The 15,000-nt window shown below is 42.6% G+C and overlaps 2 non-coding genes across 2 annotated transcripts; both read left to right on the forward strand.

The window, feature by feature from the left end:
* Window positions 1-8,320: 8,320 nt before the first annotated feature.
* On the forward strand, window positions 8,321-10,244 carry LOC139997502 (small subunit ribosomal RNA). The gene has a single exon (XR_011802873.1). It is a non-coding gene; the product is annotated as a small subunit ribosomal RNA (ribosomal RNA).
* Window positions 10,245-13,077: 2,833 nt separating this feature from the next.
* On the forward strand, window positions 13,078-13,232 carry LOC139997500 (5.8S ribosomal RNA). The gene has a single exon (XR_011802871.1). It is a non-coding gene; the product is annotated as a 5.8S ribosomal RNA (ribosomal RNA).
* Window positions 13,233-15,000: the final 1,768 nt, after the last annotated feature.

Genomic DNA, 15,000 nt, shown 5'->3' on the forward strand with positions numbered 1-15,000 from the left:
ATAAGGTATGAATATTTTTATAGAAATCGTTATGGTTCGACGAATTCTAGTCGACTGTAACGATTTCGTTTTATTTTTTTAAAAAATTGCCCCCTCCGGACCGACATGACCGGGCGGTTGGCACTTCGTCGATCCCCCGGCCGGTACGTAGGGACTTAGAAAAATTCCGGTCCAAAAAGTTATTTCGAGTTATCTCGCTAAAAAGCGTTACGAGGTATGAATATTTTTATATAAATGGCAATATTATGTATTTCTACGTCGGGATTAAGCGTTTATTTCGTCCCGAGAACTTTAAAAAAAATTTTTTAATCGAACCGTTTTTTCGAATTTTTTCGCTTAAAAGCGTTACAAGGTACGAATATTCTTGCATAAATCGCTTTAGAATGACGTTTTACGTCGGGATTAAGCGTTTATTTCGTCGCTGGAAAGTTATATAAAAAAAGTATGATCGCGCCCGGGACGTTGGAACTTAGTCGCATTCTCGACCGGTACGTTGGGACTTAGAAAAATTTCGGACCGAAAAGTTTTTTCGAGTTATTTCGTTAAAAAGCGTTACGAGGTATGAATATTTTTATAGAAATCGTTATGGTTCGACGAATTCTAGTCGAACGTAACGATTTCGTTTTATTTTTTTAAAAAATTGCCCCCTCCGGACCGACATGACCGGGCGGTTGGCACTTCGTCGATCCCCCGGCCGGGACGTAGGGACTTAGAAAAATTCCGGACCGAAAAGTTATTTCGAGTTATCTCGCTTAAAAGCGTTATGATGCGTATATATTTTTACATAAATAGCAATATTACGTATTTCTACGTCGGGATTAAGCGTTTATTTCGTCCCGACAACGTTAAAAAAAAATTTTTAATCGAACCGTTTTTTCGAATTTTTTCGCTTAAAAGCGTTATAAGGTGCGAATATTCTTGCATAAATCGCTTTAAAATGACGTTTTACATCGGGATTAAGCGTTTATTTCGTCCCCGAAAGGTGCCGTAAAAAATTTACGATCGCGCCCGAGACGTTGGAACTTAGTCGCATTCTCGAGCGGTACGTTGGGACTTAGAAAAATTTCGGACCGAAACGTTATTTCGAGTTATTTCGCTTAAAAGCGTTACGAGGTATGAATATTTTTATAGAAATCGTTATGGTTCGACGAATTCTAGTCGAACGTAACGATTTCGTTTTATTTTTTTAAAAAATTGCCCCCTCCGGACCGACATGACCGGGAGGTTGGCACTTCGTCGATCCCCCGGCCGGTACGTAGGGACTTAGAAAAATTTCGGACCGAAAAGTTATTTCGAGTTATCTCGCTTAAAAGCGTTACGAGGTATGAATATTTTTATATAAATGGGAATATTATGTATTTCTACGTCGGGATTAAGCGTTTATTTCGTCCCGAGAACTTTAAAAAAAATTTTTTAATCGAACCGTTTTTTCGAATTTTTTCGCTTAAAAGCGTTACAAGGTGCTAATATTTGTGCATAAATCGCTTTAAAATGACGTTTTACATCGGGATTAAGCGTTTATTTCGTCGCTGGAAAGTTATATAAAAAAAGTACGATCGCGCCCGGGACGTTGGAACTTAGTCGCATTCTCGAGCGGTACGTAGGGACTTAGAAAAATTTCGGACCGAAAAGTTTTTTCGAGTTATTTCGTTAAAAAGCGTTATGAGGTACGAATATTTTTATATAAATGGGAATGTTATTAAGTTTTACGTCGGGATTAAACGTTTATTTGGTCCCGAAAACGTTAAAAAAAAATAGTGGACCGACGCGACTCGGCCCGTCGGACTTTGTCATACTCTCCACCGGTACGTAGGGACTTAGAAAAATTTTCGACCGAAAAGTTTTTTCGAGTTATTTCGCTTAAAAGTGTTATAAGGTATGAATATTTTTATATAAATCGCTATATTATTATATTTTACGTCGGGATTAAACGTTTATTTGGTCCCGAAAACGTTAAAGAAAAATAGTGGACCGACGCGACTCGGCCCGTCGGACTTGGTCATACTCTCCACCGGTACGTAGGGACTTAGAAAAATTTTCGACCGAAAAGTTTTTTCGAGTTATTTCGCTTAAAAGTGTTATAAGGTATGAATATTTTTATATAAATCGCTATATTATTATATTTTACGTCGGGATTAAACGTTTATTTGGTCCCGAAAACGTTAAAAAAAAATAGTGGACCGACGCGACTCGGCCCGTCGGACTTGGTCATACTCTCCACCGGTACGTAGGGACTTAGAAAAATTTTCGACCGAAAAGTTTTTTCGAGTTATTTCGCTTAAAAGTGTTATAAGGTATGAATATTTTTATATAAATCGCTATATTATTATATTTTACGTCGGGATTAAACGTTTATTTGGTCCCGAAAACGTTAAAAAAAAATAGTGGACCGACGCGACTCGGCCCGTCGGACTTGGTCATACTCTCCACCGGTACGTAGGGACTTAGAAAAATTTTCGACCGAAAAGTTTTTTCGAGTTATTTCGTTAAAAAGCGTTATAAGGTACGAATATTTTTATATAAATCGCTATATTATTATATTTTACGTCGGGATTAAACGTTTATTTGGTCCCGAAAACGTTAAAGAAAAATAGTGGACCGACGCGACTCGGCCCGTCGGACTTGGTCATACTCTCCACCGGTACGTAGGGACTTAGAAAAATTTTCGACCGAAAAGTTTTTTCGAGTTATTTCGTTAAAAAGCGTTATAAGGTACGAATATTTTTATATAAATCGCTATATTATTATATTTTACGTCGGGATTAAACGTTTATTTGGTCCCGAAAACGTTAAAAAAAAATAGTGGACCGACGCGACTCGGCCCGTCGGACTTGGTCATACTCTCCACCGGTACGTAGGGACTTAGAAAAATTTTCGACCGAAAAGTTTTTTCGAGTTATTTCGTTAAAAAGCGTTATGAGGTATTAATATTTTTATATAAATCGTTGTATTATTATATTTTACGTCGGGATTAAACGTTTATTTGGTCCCGAAAACGTTAAAAAAAAATTTTTTATTCGAAAGGTTTTTTTGAATTATTTCGCTTAAAAGCGTTATAAGGTATGAATATTTTTATAGAAATCGTTATGGTTCGACGAATTCTAGTCGACTGTAACGATTTCGTTTTATTTTTTTAAAAAATTGCCCCCTCCGGACCGACATGACCGGGCGGTTGGCACTTCGTCGATCCCCCGGCCGGTACGTAGGGACTTAGAAAAATTCCGGTCCAAAAAGTTATTTCGAGTTATCTCGCTAAAAAGCGTTACGAGGTATGAATATTTTTATATAAATGGCAATATTATGTATTTCTACGTCGGGATTAAGCGTTTATTTCGTCCCGAGAACTTTAAAAAAAATTTTTTAATCGAACCGTTTTTTCGAATTTTTTCGCTTAAAAGCGTTACAAGGTACGAATATTCTTGCATAAATCGCTTTAGAATGACGTTTTACGTCGGGATTAAGCGTTTATTTCGTCGCTGGAAAGTTATATAAAAAAAGTATGATCGCGCCCGGGACGTTGGAACTTAGTCGCATTCTCGACCGGTACGTTGGGACTTAGAAAAATTTCGGACCGAAAAGTTTTTTCGAGTTATTTCGTTAAAAAGCGTTACGAGGTATGAATATTTTTATAGAAATCGTTATGGTTCGACGAATTCTAGTCGAACGTAACGATTTCGTTTTATTTTTTTAAAAAATTGCCCCCTCCGGACCGACATGACCGGGCGGTTGGCACTTCGTCGATCCCCCGGCCGGGACGTAGGGACTTAGAAAAATTCCGGACCGAAAAGTTATTTCGAGTTATCTCGCTTAAAAGCGTTATGATGCGTATATATTTTTACATAAATAGCAATATTACGTATTTCTACGTCGGGATTAAGCGTTTATTTCGTCCCGACAACGTTAAAAAAAAATTTTTAATCGAACCGTTTTTTCGAATTTTTTCGCTTAAAAGCGTTATAAGGTGCGAATATTCTTGCATAAATCGCTTTAAAATGACGTTTTACATCGGGATTAAGCGTTTATTTCGTCCCCGAAAGGTGCCGTAAAAAATTTACGATCGCGCCCGAGACGTTGGAACTTAGTCGCATTCTCGAGCGGTACGTTGGGACTTAGAAAAATTTCGGACCGAAACGTTATTTCGAGTTATTTCGCTTAAAAGCGTTACGAGGTATGAATATTTTTATAGAAATCGTTATGGTTCGACGAATTCTAGTCGAACGTAACGATTTCGTTTTATTTTTTTAAAAAATTGCCCCCTCCGGACCGACATGACCGGGAGGTTGGCACTTCGTCGATCCCCCGGCCGGTACGTAGGGACTTAGAAAAATTTCGGACCGAAAAGTTATTTCGAGTTATCTCGCTTAAAAGCGTTACGAGGTATGAATATTTTTATATAAATGGGAATATTATGTATTTCTACGTCGGGATTAAGCGTTTATTTCGTCCCGAGAACTTTAAAAAAAATTTTTTAATCGAACCGTTTTTTCGAATTTTTTCGCTTAAAAGCGTTACAAGGTGCTAATATTTGTGCATAAATCGCTTTAAAATGACGTTTTACATCGGGATTAAGCGTTTATTTCGTCGCTGGAAAGTTATATAAAAAAAGTACGATCGCGCCCGGGACGTTGGAACTTAGTCGCATTCTCGAGCGGTACGTAGGGACTTAGAAAAATTTCGGACCGAAAAGTTTTTTCGAGTTATTTCGTTAAAAAGCGTTATGAGGTACGAATATTTTTATATAAATGGGAATGTTATTAAGTTTTACGTCGGGATTAAACGTTTATTTGGTCCCGAAAACGTTAAAAAAAAATAGTGGACCGACGCGACTCGGCCCGTCGGACTTTGTCATACTCTCCACCGGTACGTAGGGACTTAGAAAAATTTTCGACCGAAAAGTTTTTTCGAGTTATTTCGCTTAAAAGTGTTATAAGGTATGAATATTTTTATATAAATCGCTATATTATTATATTTTACGTCGGGATTAAACGTTTATTTGGTCCCGAAAACGTTAAAGAAAAATAGTGGACCGACGCGACTCGGCCCGTCGGACTTGGTCATACTCTCCACCGGTACGTAGGGACTTAGAAAAATTTTCGACCGAAAAGTTTTTTCGAGTTATTTCGCTTAAAAGTGTTATAAGGTATGAATATTTTTATATAAATCGCTATATTATTATATTTTACGTCGGGATTAAACGTTTATTTGGTCCCGAAAACGTTAAAAAAAAATAGTGGACCGACGCGACTCGGCCCGTCGGACTTGGTCATACTCTCCACCGGTACGTAGGGACTTAGAAAAATTTTCGACCGAAAAGTTTTTTCGAGTTATTTCGCTTAAAAGTGTTATAAGGTATGAATATTTTTATATAAATCGCTATATTATTATATTTTACGTCGGGATTAAACGTTTATTTGGTCCCGAAAACGTTAAAAAAAAATAGTGGACCGACGCGACTCGGCCCGTCGGACTTGGTCATACTCTCCACCGGTACGTAGGGACTTAGAAAAATTTTCGACCGAAAAGTTTTTTCGAGTTATTTCGTTAAAAAGCGTTATAAGGTACGAATATTTTTATATAAATCGCTATATTATTATATTTTACGTCGGGATTAAACGTTTATTTGGTCCCGAAAACGTTAAAGAAAAATAGTGGACCGACGCGACTCGGCCCGTCGGACTTGGTCATACTCTCCACCGGTACGTAGGGACTTAGAAAAATTTTCGACCGAAAAGTTTTTTCGAGTTATTTCGTTAAAAAGCGTTATAAGGTACGAATATTTTTATATAAATCGCTATATTATTATATTTTACGTCGGGATTAAACGTTTATTTGGTCCCGAAAACGTTAAAAAAAAATAGTGGACCGACGCGACTCGGCCCGTCGGACTTGGTCATACTCTCCACCGGTACGTAGGGACTTAGAAAAATTTTCGACCGAAAAGTTTTTTCGAGTTATTTCGTTAAAAAGCGTTATGAGGTATTAATATTTTTATATAAATCGTTGTATTATTATATTTTACGTCGGGATTAAACGTTTATTTGGTCCCGAAAACGTTAAAAAAAAATTTTTTATTCGAAAGGTTTTTTTGAATTATTTCGCTTAAAAGCGTTATAAGGTGCGAATATTCTTGCATAAATCGCTTTAAAATGACGTTTTACATCGGGATTAAGCATTTATTTCGTCGCTGAAAAGTTATATAAAAAAAGTATGATCGCGCCCGGGACGTTGGAACTTAGTCGCATTCTCGAGCGGTACGTAGGGACTTAGAAAAATTTCGGACCGAAAAGTTTTTTCGAGTTATTTCGTTAAAAAGCGTTATGAGGTATGAATATTTTTATATAAATCGCTATATTATTGTATTTTACGTCGGGATTAAACGTTTATTTCGTCCGTGGAAGGTTAAAAAAAAACGGACGGATACGACCGGGCCTTTGGAACTTTGTCTCATTCTGGACCGGTACGTTGGGACTTAGAAAAATTTCGGCCGGCGGAAAAGTCCGAAATACTTATTTCGAGTTATTTCGTTAAAAAGCGTTATAAGGTATAAATATTTTTGCGGAAACGGTTATATCTCTATTAAATACAACTGGATTAAACGTTTTTTCGAATTTTTTAAAAAATTTGTGTTCGACGAACTGACACGACTGCGATATTTGTTTAATTATTTCGTTAATTAACGTTGCAAGGTATATATTTTTTTGCATATTTCTCGTTGTTTCAACGTGTTCTAATCGATTAAGAACGTGGTTTTTGTCCGTATTCGTTAAAAGAGGTGGTTTACTGATGCGATTTTGAAAAAAAAAAAAAAAATTAAATTTTTCGATAAAAACTCGTTTAAAATATTAAAATAAGCGGTGCGTTAAAATATCTCGACGATAGGACGTTTTATAAGGGTACTTTATTGGAACAAAGTGGTCGAGCGTTTCAGAGACTAAGTCCGACGGTACGTTGGGACTTAGAAAAATTTCGGCCGGCGGAAAAGTCCGAAAAGCTTATTTCGAGTTATTTCGTTAAAAAGCGTTATAAGGTATAAATATTTTTGCAGAAACGGTTATATCTCTATTAAATACAACTGGATTAAACGTTTTTTTCGAATTTTTTAAAAAATTAGTGTCCGTCGAACTGACACGACTGCGATATTTGTTTAATTTTTTCGTTAATTAACGTTGCAAGGTATATATTTTTTTGCATATTTCTCGTTGTTTTAACGTGTTCTAATCGATTAAGAACGTGGTTTTTGTCCGTATTCGTTAAAAGAGGTGGTTTACTGATGCGATTTTGAAAAAAAAAAAAAAATTAAATTTTTCGATAAAAACTCGTTTGAAATATTAAAATAAGCGGTGCGTTAAAATATCTCGACGATAGGATGTTTTCTAAGGGTAGTTTATTCGAAAAAAGTGGTCGAGCGTTTCAGAGACTAAGTCCGACGGTACGCTCTAACGGAGGTTTTACATGGTAAGCGCCCGGCCGCTGGCCCGGCCGGCGCCGACCGTCCGGCCGGCGCTTTGGTATCTATAAGAGACACGTCGAGTCGGACGGTCCGGACGGAACAGCGTCGAGCGCGTGGCTATTCTACGGCCTCGGTTGAGAATTCAGTCACCGCTCCTCGAGTCTTAGTGAACTTTTTTACTATTTCTCGACTGTTCCTTCGTTCTCGTATCGACTCTTTCTCTACACTGCTGCGCCGCGGGTCGCTGTCCTGGACGTAATGACCAAATAACGTGGCAAGGTTCCCCTTAGTCGGGAAGCTGGATCCTGTATGCTCGCACTAACTTTAAAAAAAGTTAGGGCAGTGTGCTTGTTACTAACTGAGTATCAATTCATGCTGGTTCGGCAGAGACCGTTCCAAAACTTATGTTATAGCGTACGCAGTACGTTTTAAACATACGAAAGGCTAATGGGGAGCGTACTACCTTTTAGGAAGTGCGTTCTTTCTGATTGGAGAATATCAAAAGAACGAACGAATATGTTTCTTACGAGGACGGTACGTTCAGCATGCAGTTTACGTGCTTTTTACCGCTAAGGCATATTCGTTCAACCAACAAACCATTCTTACAGAATGATCCTATGAACAGAATGATCTTAAAATATTCCACACAAACAATCAAACGAACGAAAGAAAGTAAAGAGAGAGTGGCGAAATGAGAGAGAGTAGTGGCGTTCGACGTTACAACGGGAATTAAAAGGGTGTCGTCGAACGTTCACTAAGAACGAAAAGTCTCGTCGTACGGTGTTACGGACCCACCTACGACACTCTGAGGCTATTTTAAAAAGAGAGTCTTTTGACTCTAATATATAATATATATATAAAATACAAAGTTCCCTGGTTGATCCTGCCAGTAGTCATATGCTTGTCTCAAAGATTAAGCCATGCATGTCTCAGTACATGCCGCATTAAGGTGAAACCGCGAATGGCTCATTAAATCAGTTATGGTTTCTTAGATCATACTTAAACTTACTTGGATAACTGTGGTAATTCTAGAGCTAATACATGCAAACAGATTCGTACCAGAGATGGTACGAATGCTTTTATTAGATCAAAACCAATCGGTGGCGGATGGCTCGTCCGTTCGTCCATCGTTTGTTTTGGTGACTCTGAATAACTTTGTGCTGATCGCATGGTCATCTAGCACCGGCGACGCATCTTTCAAATGTCTGCCTTATCAACTGTCGATGGTAGGTTCTGCGCCTACCATGGTTGTAACGGGTAACGGGGAATCAGGGTTCGATTCCGGAGAGGGAGCCTGAGAAACAGCTACCACATCCAAGGAAGGCAGCAGGCGCGCAAATTACCCACTCCCGGCACGGGGAGGTAGTGACGAAAAATAACGATACGGGACTCATCCGAGGCCCCGTAATCGGAATGAGTACACTTTAAATCCTTTAACGAGGACCAATTGGAGGGCAAGTCTGGTGCCAGCAGCCGCGGTAATTCCAGCTCCAATAGCGTATATTAAAGTTGTTGCGGTTAAAAAGCTCGTAGTTGAATCTGTGTGTCACAGTGTCGGTTCACCGCTCGCGGTGTTTAACTGGCATTATGTGGTACGTCCTATCGGTGGGCTTAGCTCCTCGCGGGGCGGTCCAACTAATATCCCATCGCGGTGCTCTTCACTGAGTGTCGAGGTGGGCCGATACGTTTACTTTGAACAAATTAGAGTGCTTAAAGCAGGCTACCTTCGCCTGAATACTGTGTGCATGGAATAATGGAATAGGACCTCGGTTCTATTTTGTTGGTTTTCGGAGCCCCGAGGTAATGATTAATAGGGACAGATGGGGGCATTCGTATTGCGACGTTAGAGGTGAAATTCTTGGATCGTCGCAAGACGGACAGAAGCGAAAGCATTTGCCAAAAATGTTTTCATTAATCAAGAACGAAAGTTAGAGGTTCGAAGGCGATCAGATACCGCCCTAGTTCTAACCATAAACGATGCCAGCCAGCGATCCGCCGAAGTTCCTCCGATGACTCGGCGGGCAGCTTCCGGGAAACCAAAGCTTTTGGGTTCCGGGGGAAGTATGGTTGCAAAGCTGAAACTTAAAGGAATTGACGGAAGGGCACCACCAGGAGTGGAGCCTGCGGCTTAATTTGACTCAACACGGGAAACCTCACCAGGCCCGGACACCGGAAGGATTGACAGATTGATAGCTCTTTCTTGATTCGGTGGGTGGTGGTGCATGGCCGTTCTTAGTTGGTGGAGCGATTTGTCTGGTTAATTCCGATAACGAACGAGACTCTAGCCTGCTAAATAGACGTAAATTATGGTATCTCGAAGGCCCCCGGCTTCGGTCGGCGGGTTTTTACTACCAACGTACAAACAAATCTTCTTAGAGGAACAGGCGGCTTCTAGCCGCACGAGATTGAGCAATAACAGGTCTGTGATGCCCTTAGATGTTCTGGGCCGCACGCGCGCTACACTGAAGGAATCAGCGTGTTTTCCCTGGCCGAAAGGCCCGGGTAACCCGCTGAACCTCCTTCGTGCTAGGGATTGGGGCTTGCAATTATTCCCCATGAACGAGGAATTCCCAGTAAGCGCGAGTCATAAGCTCGCGTTGATTACGTCCCTGCCCTTTGTACACACCGCCCGTCGCTACTACCGATTGAATGATTTAGTGAGGTCTTCGGACTGGTGCGCGGCCAATGTGATAAGCATTGCCGATGTTACCGGGAAGATGACCAAACTTGATCATTTAGAGGAAGTAAAAGTCGTAACAAGGTTTCCGTAGGTGAACCTGCGGAAGGATCATTAACGAAAAATACAAAAACACAAAGAATATATTTGACTTGAACACTGTATAATAAAATATATATAATATCGTCGGTAAGGAGCCGTACTCCTCCTATATCGACACAAAGTATATACGACGTATTAACAAGCTATATACTTTGACAAAAGCCAAATTTTTTACAATAAGGAGGTGGGAGACGCTCCAGTTACGAAACTATACGAAGAGTGTGGCACTCTCTCTCGATCATCGGGATGAAGAGATATACTTTTACACGAATAATTCGAGGCGCCTGCGTGAGGTCGTACACAGAAAGACCCGCCGTCTCCGAATAATATTATAACAAACGAAAAACTTAAAAATATTCTCGAGGCGCCTGCGTGAGGTCGTAAACAGAAAGACCCGCCGTCTCCGAATAATATAACACACGGAAAACTTAAAAAGATTCTCGAGGCGCTTGCGTGAGGTCGTACACAGAAAGACCCGCCGTCTCCGAATCCTATAACACGAAACCGCTACTATTAATAATAATAATAATAATAATAATAACGATATGTGAGGGAACTTGAGCTGAACACATATCGAAAAAACTAAAAGTTACAGTGGAAACCACGTGTAATGAGAAATGCGATCGAGGCGCCTGCGTGAGGTCGTACACAGAAAGACCCGCCGTCACGATCTCGTATTTCGTATTTGCATCGTGGAAATCCAACGAACGAACAATATAATATATAAACTAAAATCTCTAAAGTGCCTCGTGTCGGAGAGATCACTGCTCACACCTCTTCTATATTTCGTAGTTGCGTTGCGTAGGCCTCACCTCCTAGCAACGGGACATAAGGAAGACTGCTCTTTGGGATCGAACGAAGCGTCTATAACGAGTCGTCGACGAGAGCGAAAGAACGCGAATAGCGAGCCGCAGAAAAATAGGATACCGAATTATATATCTTCGAAGGTTCTCTTCGAAGATCCATGGATACCTATATCTGCGCGTCTCCAGCTATCTCGCGCGTCTCTCCAAACTCTCGTCGTTCCTCGAAACGTGCTTCCTACCCAAAGGGCGTTCGTTCTTCCTATGTCGTTTCGTTGTCGTTCGTTTCAACGGCGAACGATATACGATGTTCGACAAAACGAAACCACGTTGTACGTTCGTACTCGTGGATCGGGTAACCTAGAACGAAAACGCATTGCGTGGATGTTGGCCCGAAAAGATATATACCAGTGCGAGTGATGGTAAAGAGTATAACGATTCTTAACTAGACGAAGTTGGTTCGGAGGGGACCGCCGGCCGTCTCTCTATCCTCGCGAGTCTAATGCCTCGTTCCGTCGCTAGAGTTTTTCAAACTCTGCTTCTGGCTATCGGGAAGAATAGACCGCGCGCGAGGAAGAGGAACGACGACCGTGCGCGTCCCATCGATTTTTTTTATTTTTACCTGAACCACCGAAGTCGATTCAGAGGGGACCGCCGGCCGTCTCTCTATCCTCGTTGTCGTGAGTCATATGCCTCGTTCCGTCGCTAGAGTTTTTCAAACTCTGCTTCTGGCTATCGGGAAGAAACGACCGCGCGAGGAAGACGACGACGACGACCGTGCGCGTCCCATCGAATTTTTTTTTATTTTTACCTGATCGACGGAAGTTTCGTCCGGTTCGTCTCTTTTACCATCGTCTCGTCGACCCGTTCAGAGGGGACCGCCTGTCCATATCCTCGTTGTCGTGAGTCATATGCCTCGTTCCGTCGCTAGAGTTTTTCAAACTCTGCTTCTGGCTATCGGGAAGAAACGACCGCGCGAGGCCGATGGCTGCGAGTCCCATCGAATTTTTTTTAAACGCACGCACACACATACACCTGAACGGAGATGCGTTCCTTTTCGTCGCGATTTTTCGCGCTTTAGTCGTCGTTGTCGCCATCCGTTCGGAGGGGACCGCCGGCCGTCTCTCTATCCTCGTTGTCGAGAGTCTAATGCCTCGTTCCGTCGCTAGAGTTTTTCAAACTCTGCTTCTGGCTATCGGGAAGAAAAGACCGCGCGAGGAAGAGGAAGGACGACCGTGCGCGTCCCTTTCGAATTTTTTTTTATTTTTACCTGAGCGACCAAAGTGGATTCAGAGGGGACCGCCGGCCGTCTCTCTATCTTCGTTGTCGCGAGTCTAATGCCTCGTTCCGTCGCTAGAGTTTTTCAAACTCTGCTTCTGGCTATCGGGAAGAATAGACCGCGCGCGAGGAAGAGGAAGGACGACCGTGCGCGTCCCATCGATTTTTTTTATTTTTACCTGAACCACCGAAGTCGATTCAGAGGGGACCGCCGGCCGTGTCTGTATCCTCGTTGTCGAGAGTCTAATGCCTCGTTCCGTCGCTAGAGTTTTTCAAACTCTGCTTCTGGCTATCGGGAAGAAACGACCGCGCGAGGAAGACTACGACCGTGCGCGTCCCATCGATTTTTTTTTACCCGAACGATGGAGATGCATATCGGCTGTTTGCTTCGAATAACTGGACGAGAGGAACGAACATATATATATATCATGGGCTAGCCACCGTGCGCTTTCTTCGCGAGATCGTGTGCTGTACAGAGGATTCAGAATCGGGTGTTATATCCCCGTCGTTTCCTGACGAACGGAGCTTCGATCTCGTTGGTTGTTATATATTATAATGCACTTTACGCCCGGTCGGCGGGCTGCGTGTGTCGTCGCGCAGTCCGTCCGATTTCGTTTTCGAACGTATTTTCGTGTCGTCAATCATATGGCGACTTCCGCGCGTTCGATTCCCGTTGGTCGGACGTTTGTCGGATATCGGCTTCTTTCGAACCGAGAATAAGAGTACAAAAACCTGAGTACACAAACAAAAATCCATGCATAAACGATTACCCTGAACGGTGGATCACTTGGCTCGTGGGTCGATGAAGAACGCAGCTAATTGCGCGTCAACGTGTGAACTGCAGGACACATGAACATCGACATTTCGAACGCACATTGCGGTCCACGGATACAATTCCTGGACCACGCCTGGCTGAGGGTTGCTCACGTAAACCTAAGACTGCTTGCGTTGCGTATCGTTGCTCTCGGTCCGTATCTCTCTGTTCTTTCTTGCCTCGTCGACAGCCCGCCGTCGTTCGTTTTATCTTTAAACGAACGTTTCTGAGTCGGAGGACGAGCGCCAAGCAAAAGAATACGAATTAAAGAGCGGTCGAGGGCTCGTACGCGACGTACGAGCGATTGTTGGACGTTCGTCGGCGTTCGTCGCTGGATCGTGTGGAGACCGGCGTACGCATGCTCTCGATACAAATATATATGAAAAATCTATCGCGTTCACGGGAGACTCGCAAAACTACCTCCGTCTCTTCTCTGTCCCTTCTTGGCTTGACAACCCGCCGTCGTTCGTGTTTTACGAACGTTTCTGAGTCGGACGAAGCGCAAGAAGAAGGATACGAATTAAAAGAGCGCGGAGAGAACCGTCGTCGTCGACGCGGTTATCGAGATACACAGAGCGAGTTTTCTTCGTGGCCGATTTTTTTTTTCTTTTTGTATCAGCCTCTGCTACGTTTTGTTAGTCTTCGATAAGCACGAATGACCGCGCCCCCGACGTCGTCTTAAATGAATTTTTGGCGAGACTGAGAGAAAGCAAAAATATTTTTGAACAAAGTCAGTCGAGAGAGGAGAGAAAAGAGAACCAAGATATTAAAACCTAAACCTAAACTTGGTGGCGTAACGAAAAACTGTGTGCCTTAAAGAAACACAACCGTCTTTTCATCAAGATGTTTTTACTCGTACAGCCCCAGGGATCGAATACCCACTCCGTCTGTTCGTGCGGCAGAGATGTATTCTGCAGGCGCGAGACGACTGACGAGAAGACAACGAGGACCGTCGCATCGATGGGTCGTCGTTGCGTTTTTCATCCTCTGTGCTTTTTTCTGTTCTTCGCGAACCCAGAGAAAGCCGTAGATCCGGGAACGGACACACGAGATTTCTTCGAACGCTGATGACTTAGGGAGATGATCCCCAGCGTTGCGCGGAGATCGGAGAGTACGCGTACATGTATCGGGACGAATTTTTCCCCGTCGGTCGCGTATCTCTCTGCCCGCGCGCCTGGCCCAAAGCCACGTTCGTCGGAAATCAACGAAAAGTGTGTTACGATCTAGCGTGCGTCTACGATCGGCTATATTTAAGGGTGACGAAGAAGAGAAAAGCTCACGGTGTTGCGCAACGTTTCTGTACTCGATTTTAAGATGTGCATGTGAGTCCGTTACAAAGTTGTTCGGATCGTCGAAAATAGTCGTTTTCGTCGTCGTGCGAAAGAGAATAATCTCTGACATTGGCACGGAGAGATCGCGCAGAGGAAGAGAACGATCCTCTTTGGCGAGGCTCGAGAAAGACTAACGAAACTTGATTAGAGACGAGGTATACACGCGCCGTACGTACGACGTACGCGCGTGTGATTTTTTTTTGCTTTAAGGCGATTCGGCGCTCCGAGTATTAGAGAAAAAGAGATCGTTGGTCATCCCATGTCTCTTCGTCGTCTATCGCTGGACCGCGCATCCTAACGTATCGCCGGTCGTCCAGTCCCCGAGTAATAAATTCACCCCGTTGTGTACGTCTCGCGCTCGCTTTTCCACTTGCGTGAGTTCCCGTGCGTTTTCGTCGTTGGTACAGAGCAAAGAAACCGATATGTTATATACATGTCGCGTGTTCGATCTCTGTGCCAGCAATAACAGGCGAAAACAAGGAACCGCTGGAATCGTCGAGAAGAGAGAAACGGCTACGGGAGATATATTATACATAACACGTGTA

Source organism: Bombus fervidus, unplaced genomic scaffold (assembly GCF_041682495.2).
Source record: "Bombus fervidus isolate BK054 unplaced genomic scaffold, iyBomFerv1 scaffold0097, whole genome shotgun sequence".
In the NCBI taxonomy this organism is placed as follows: domain Eukaryota; kingdom Metazoa; phylum Arthropoda; class Insecta; order Hymenoptera; family Apidae; genus Bombus; species Bombus fervidus.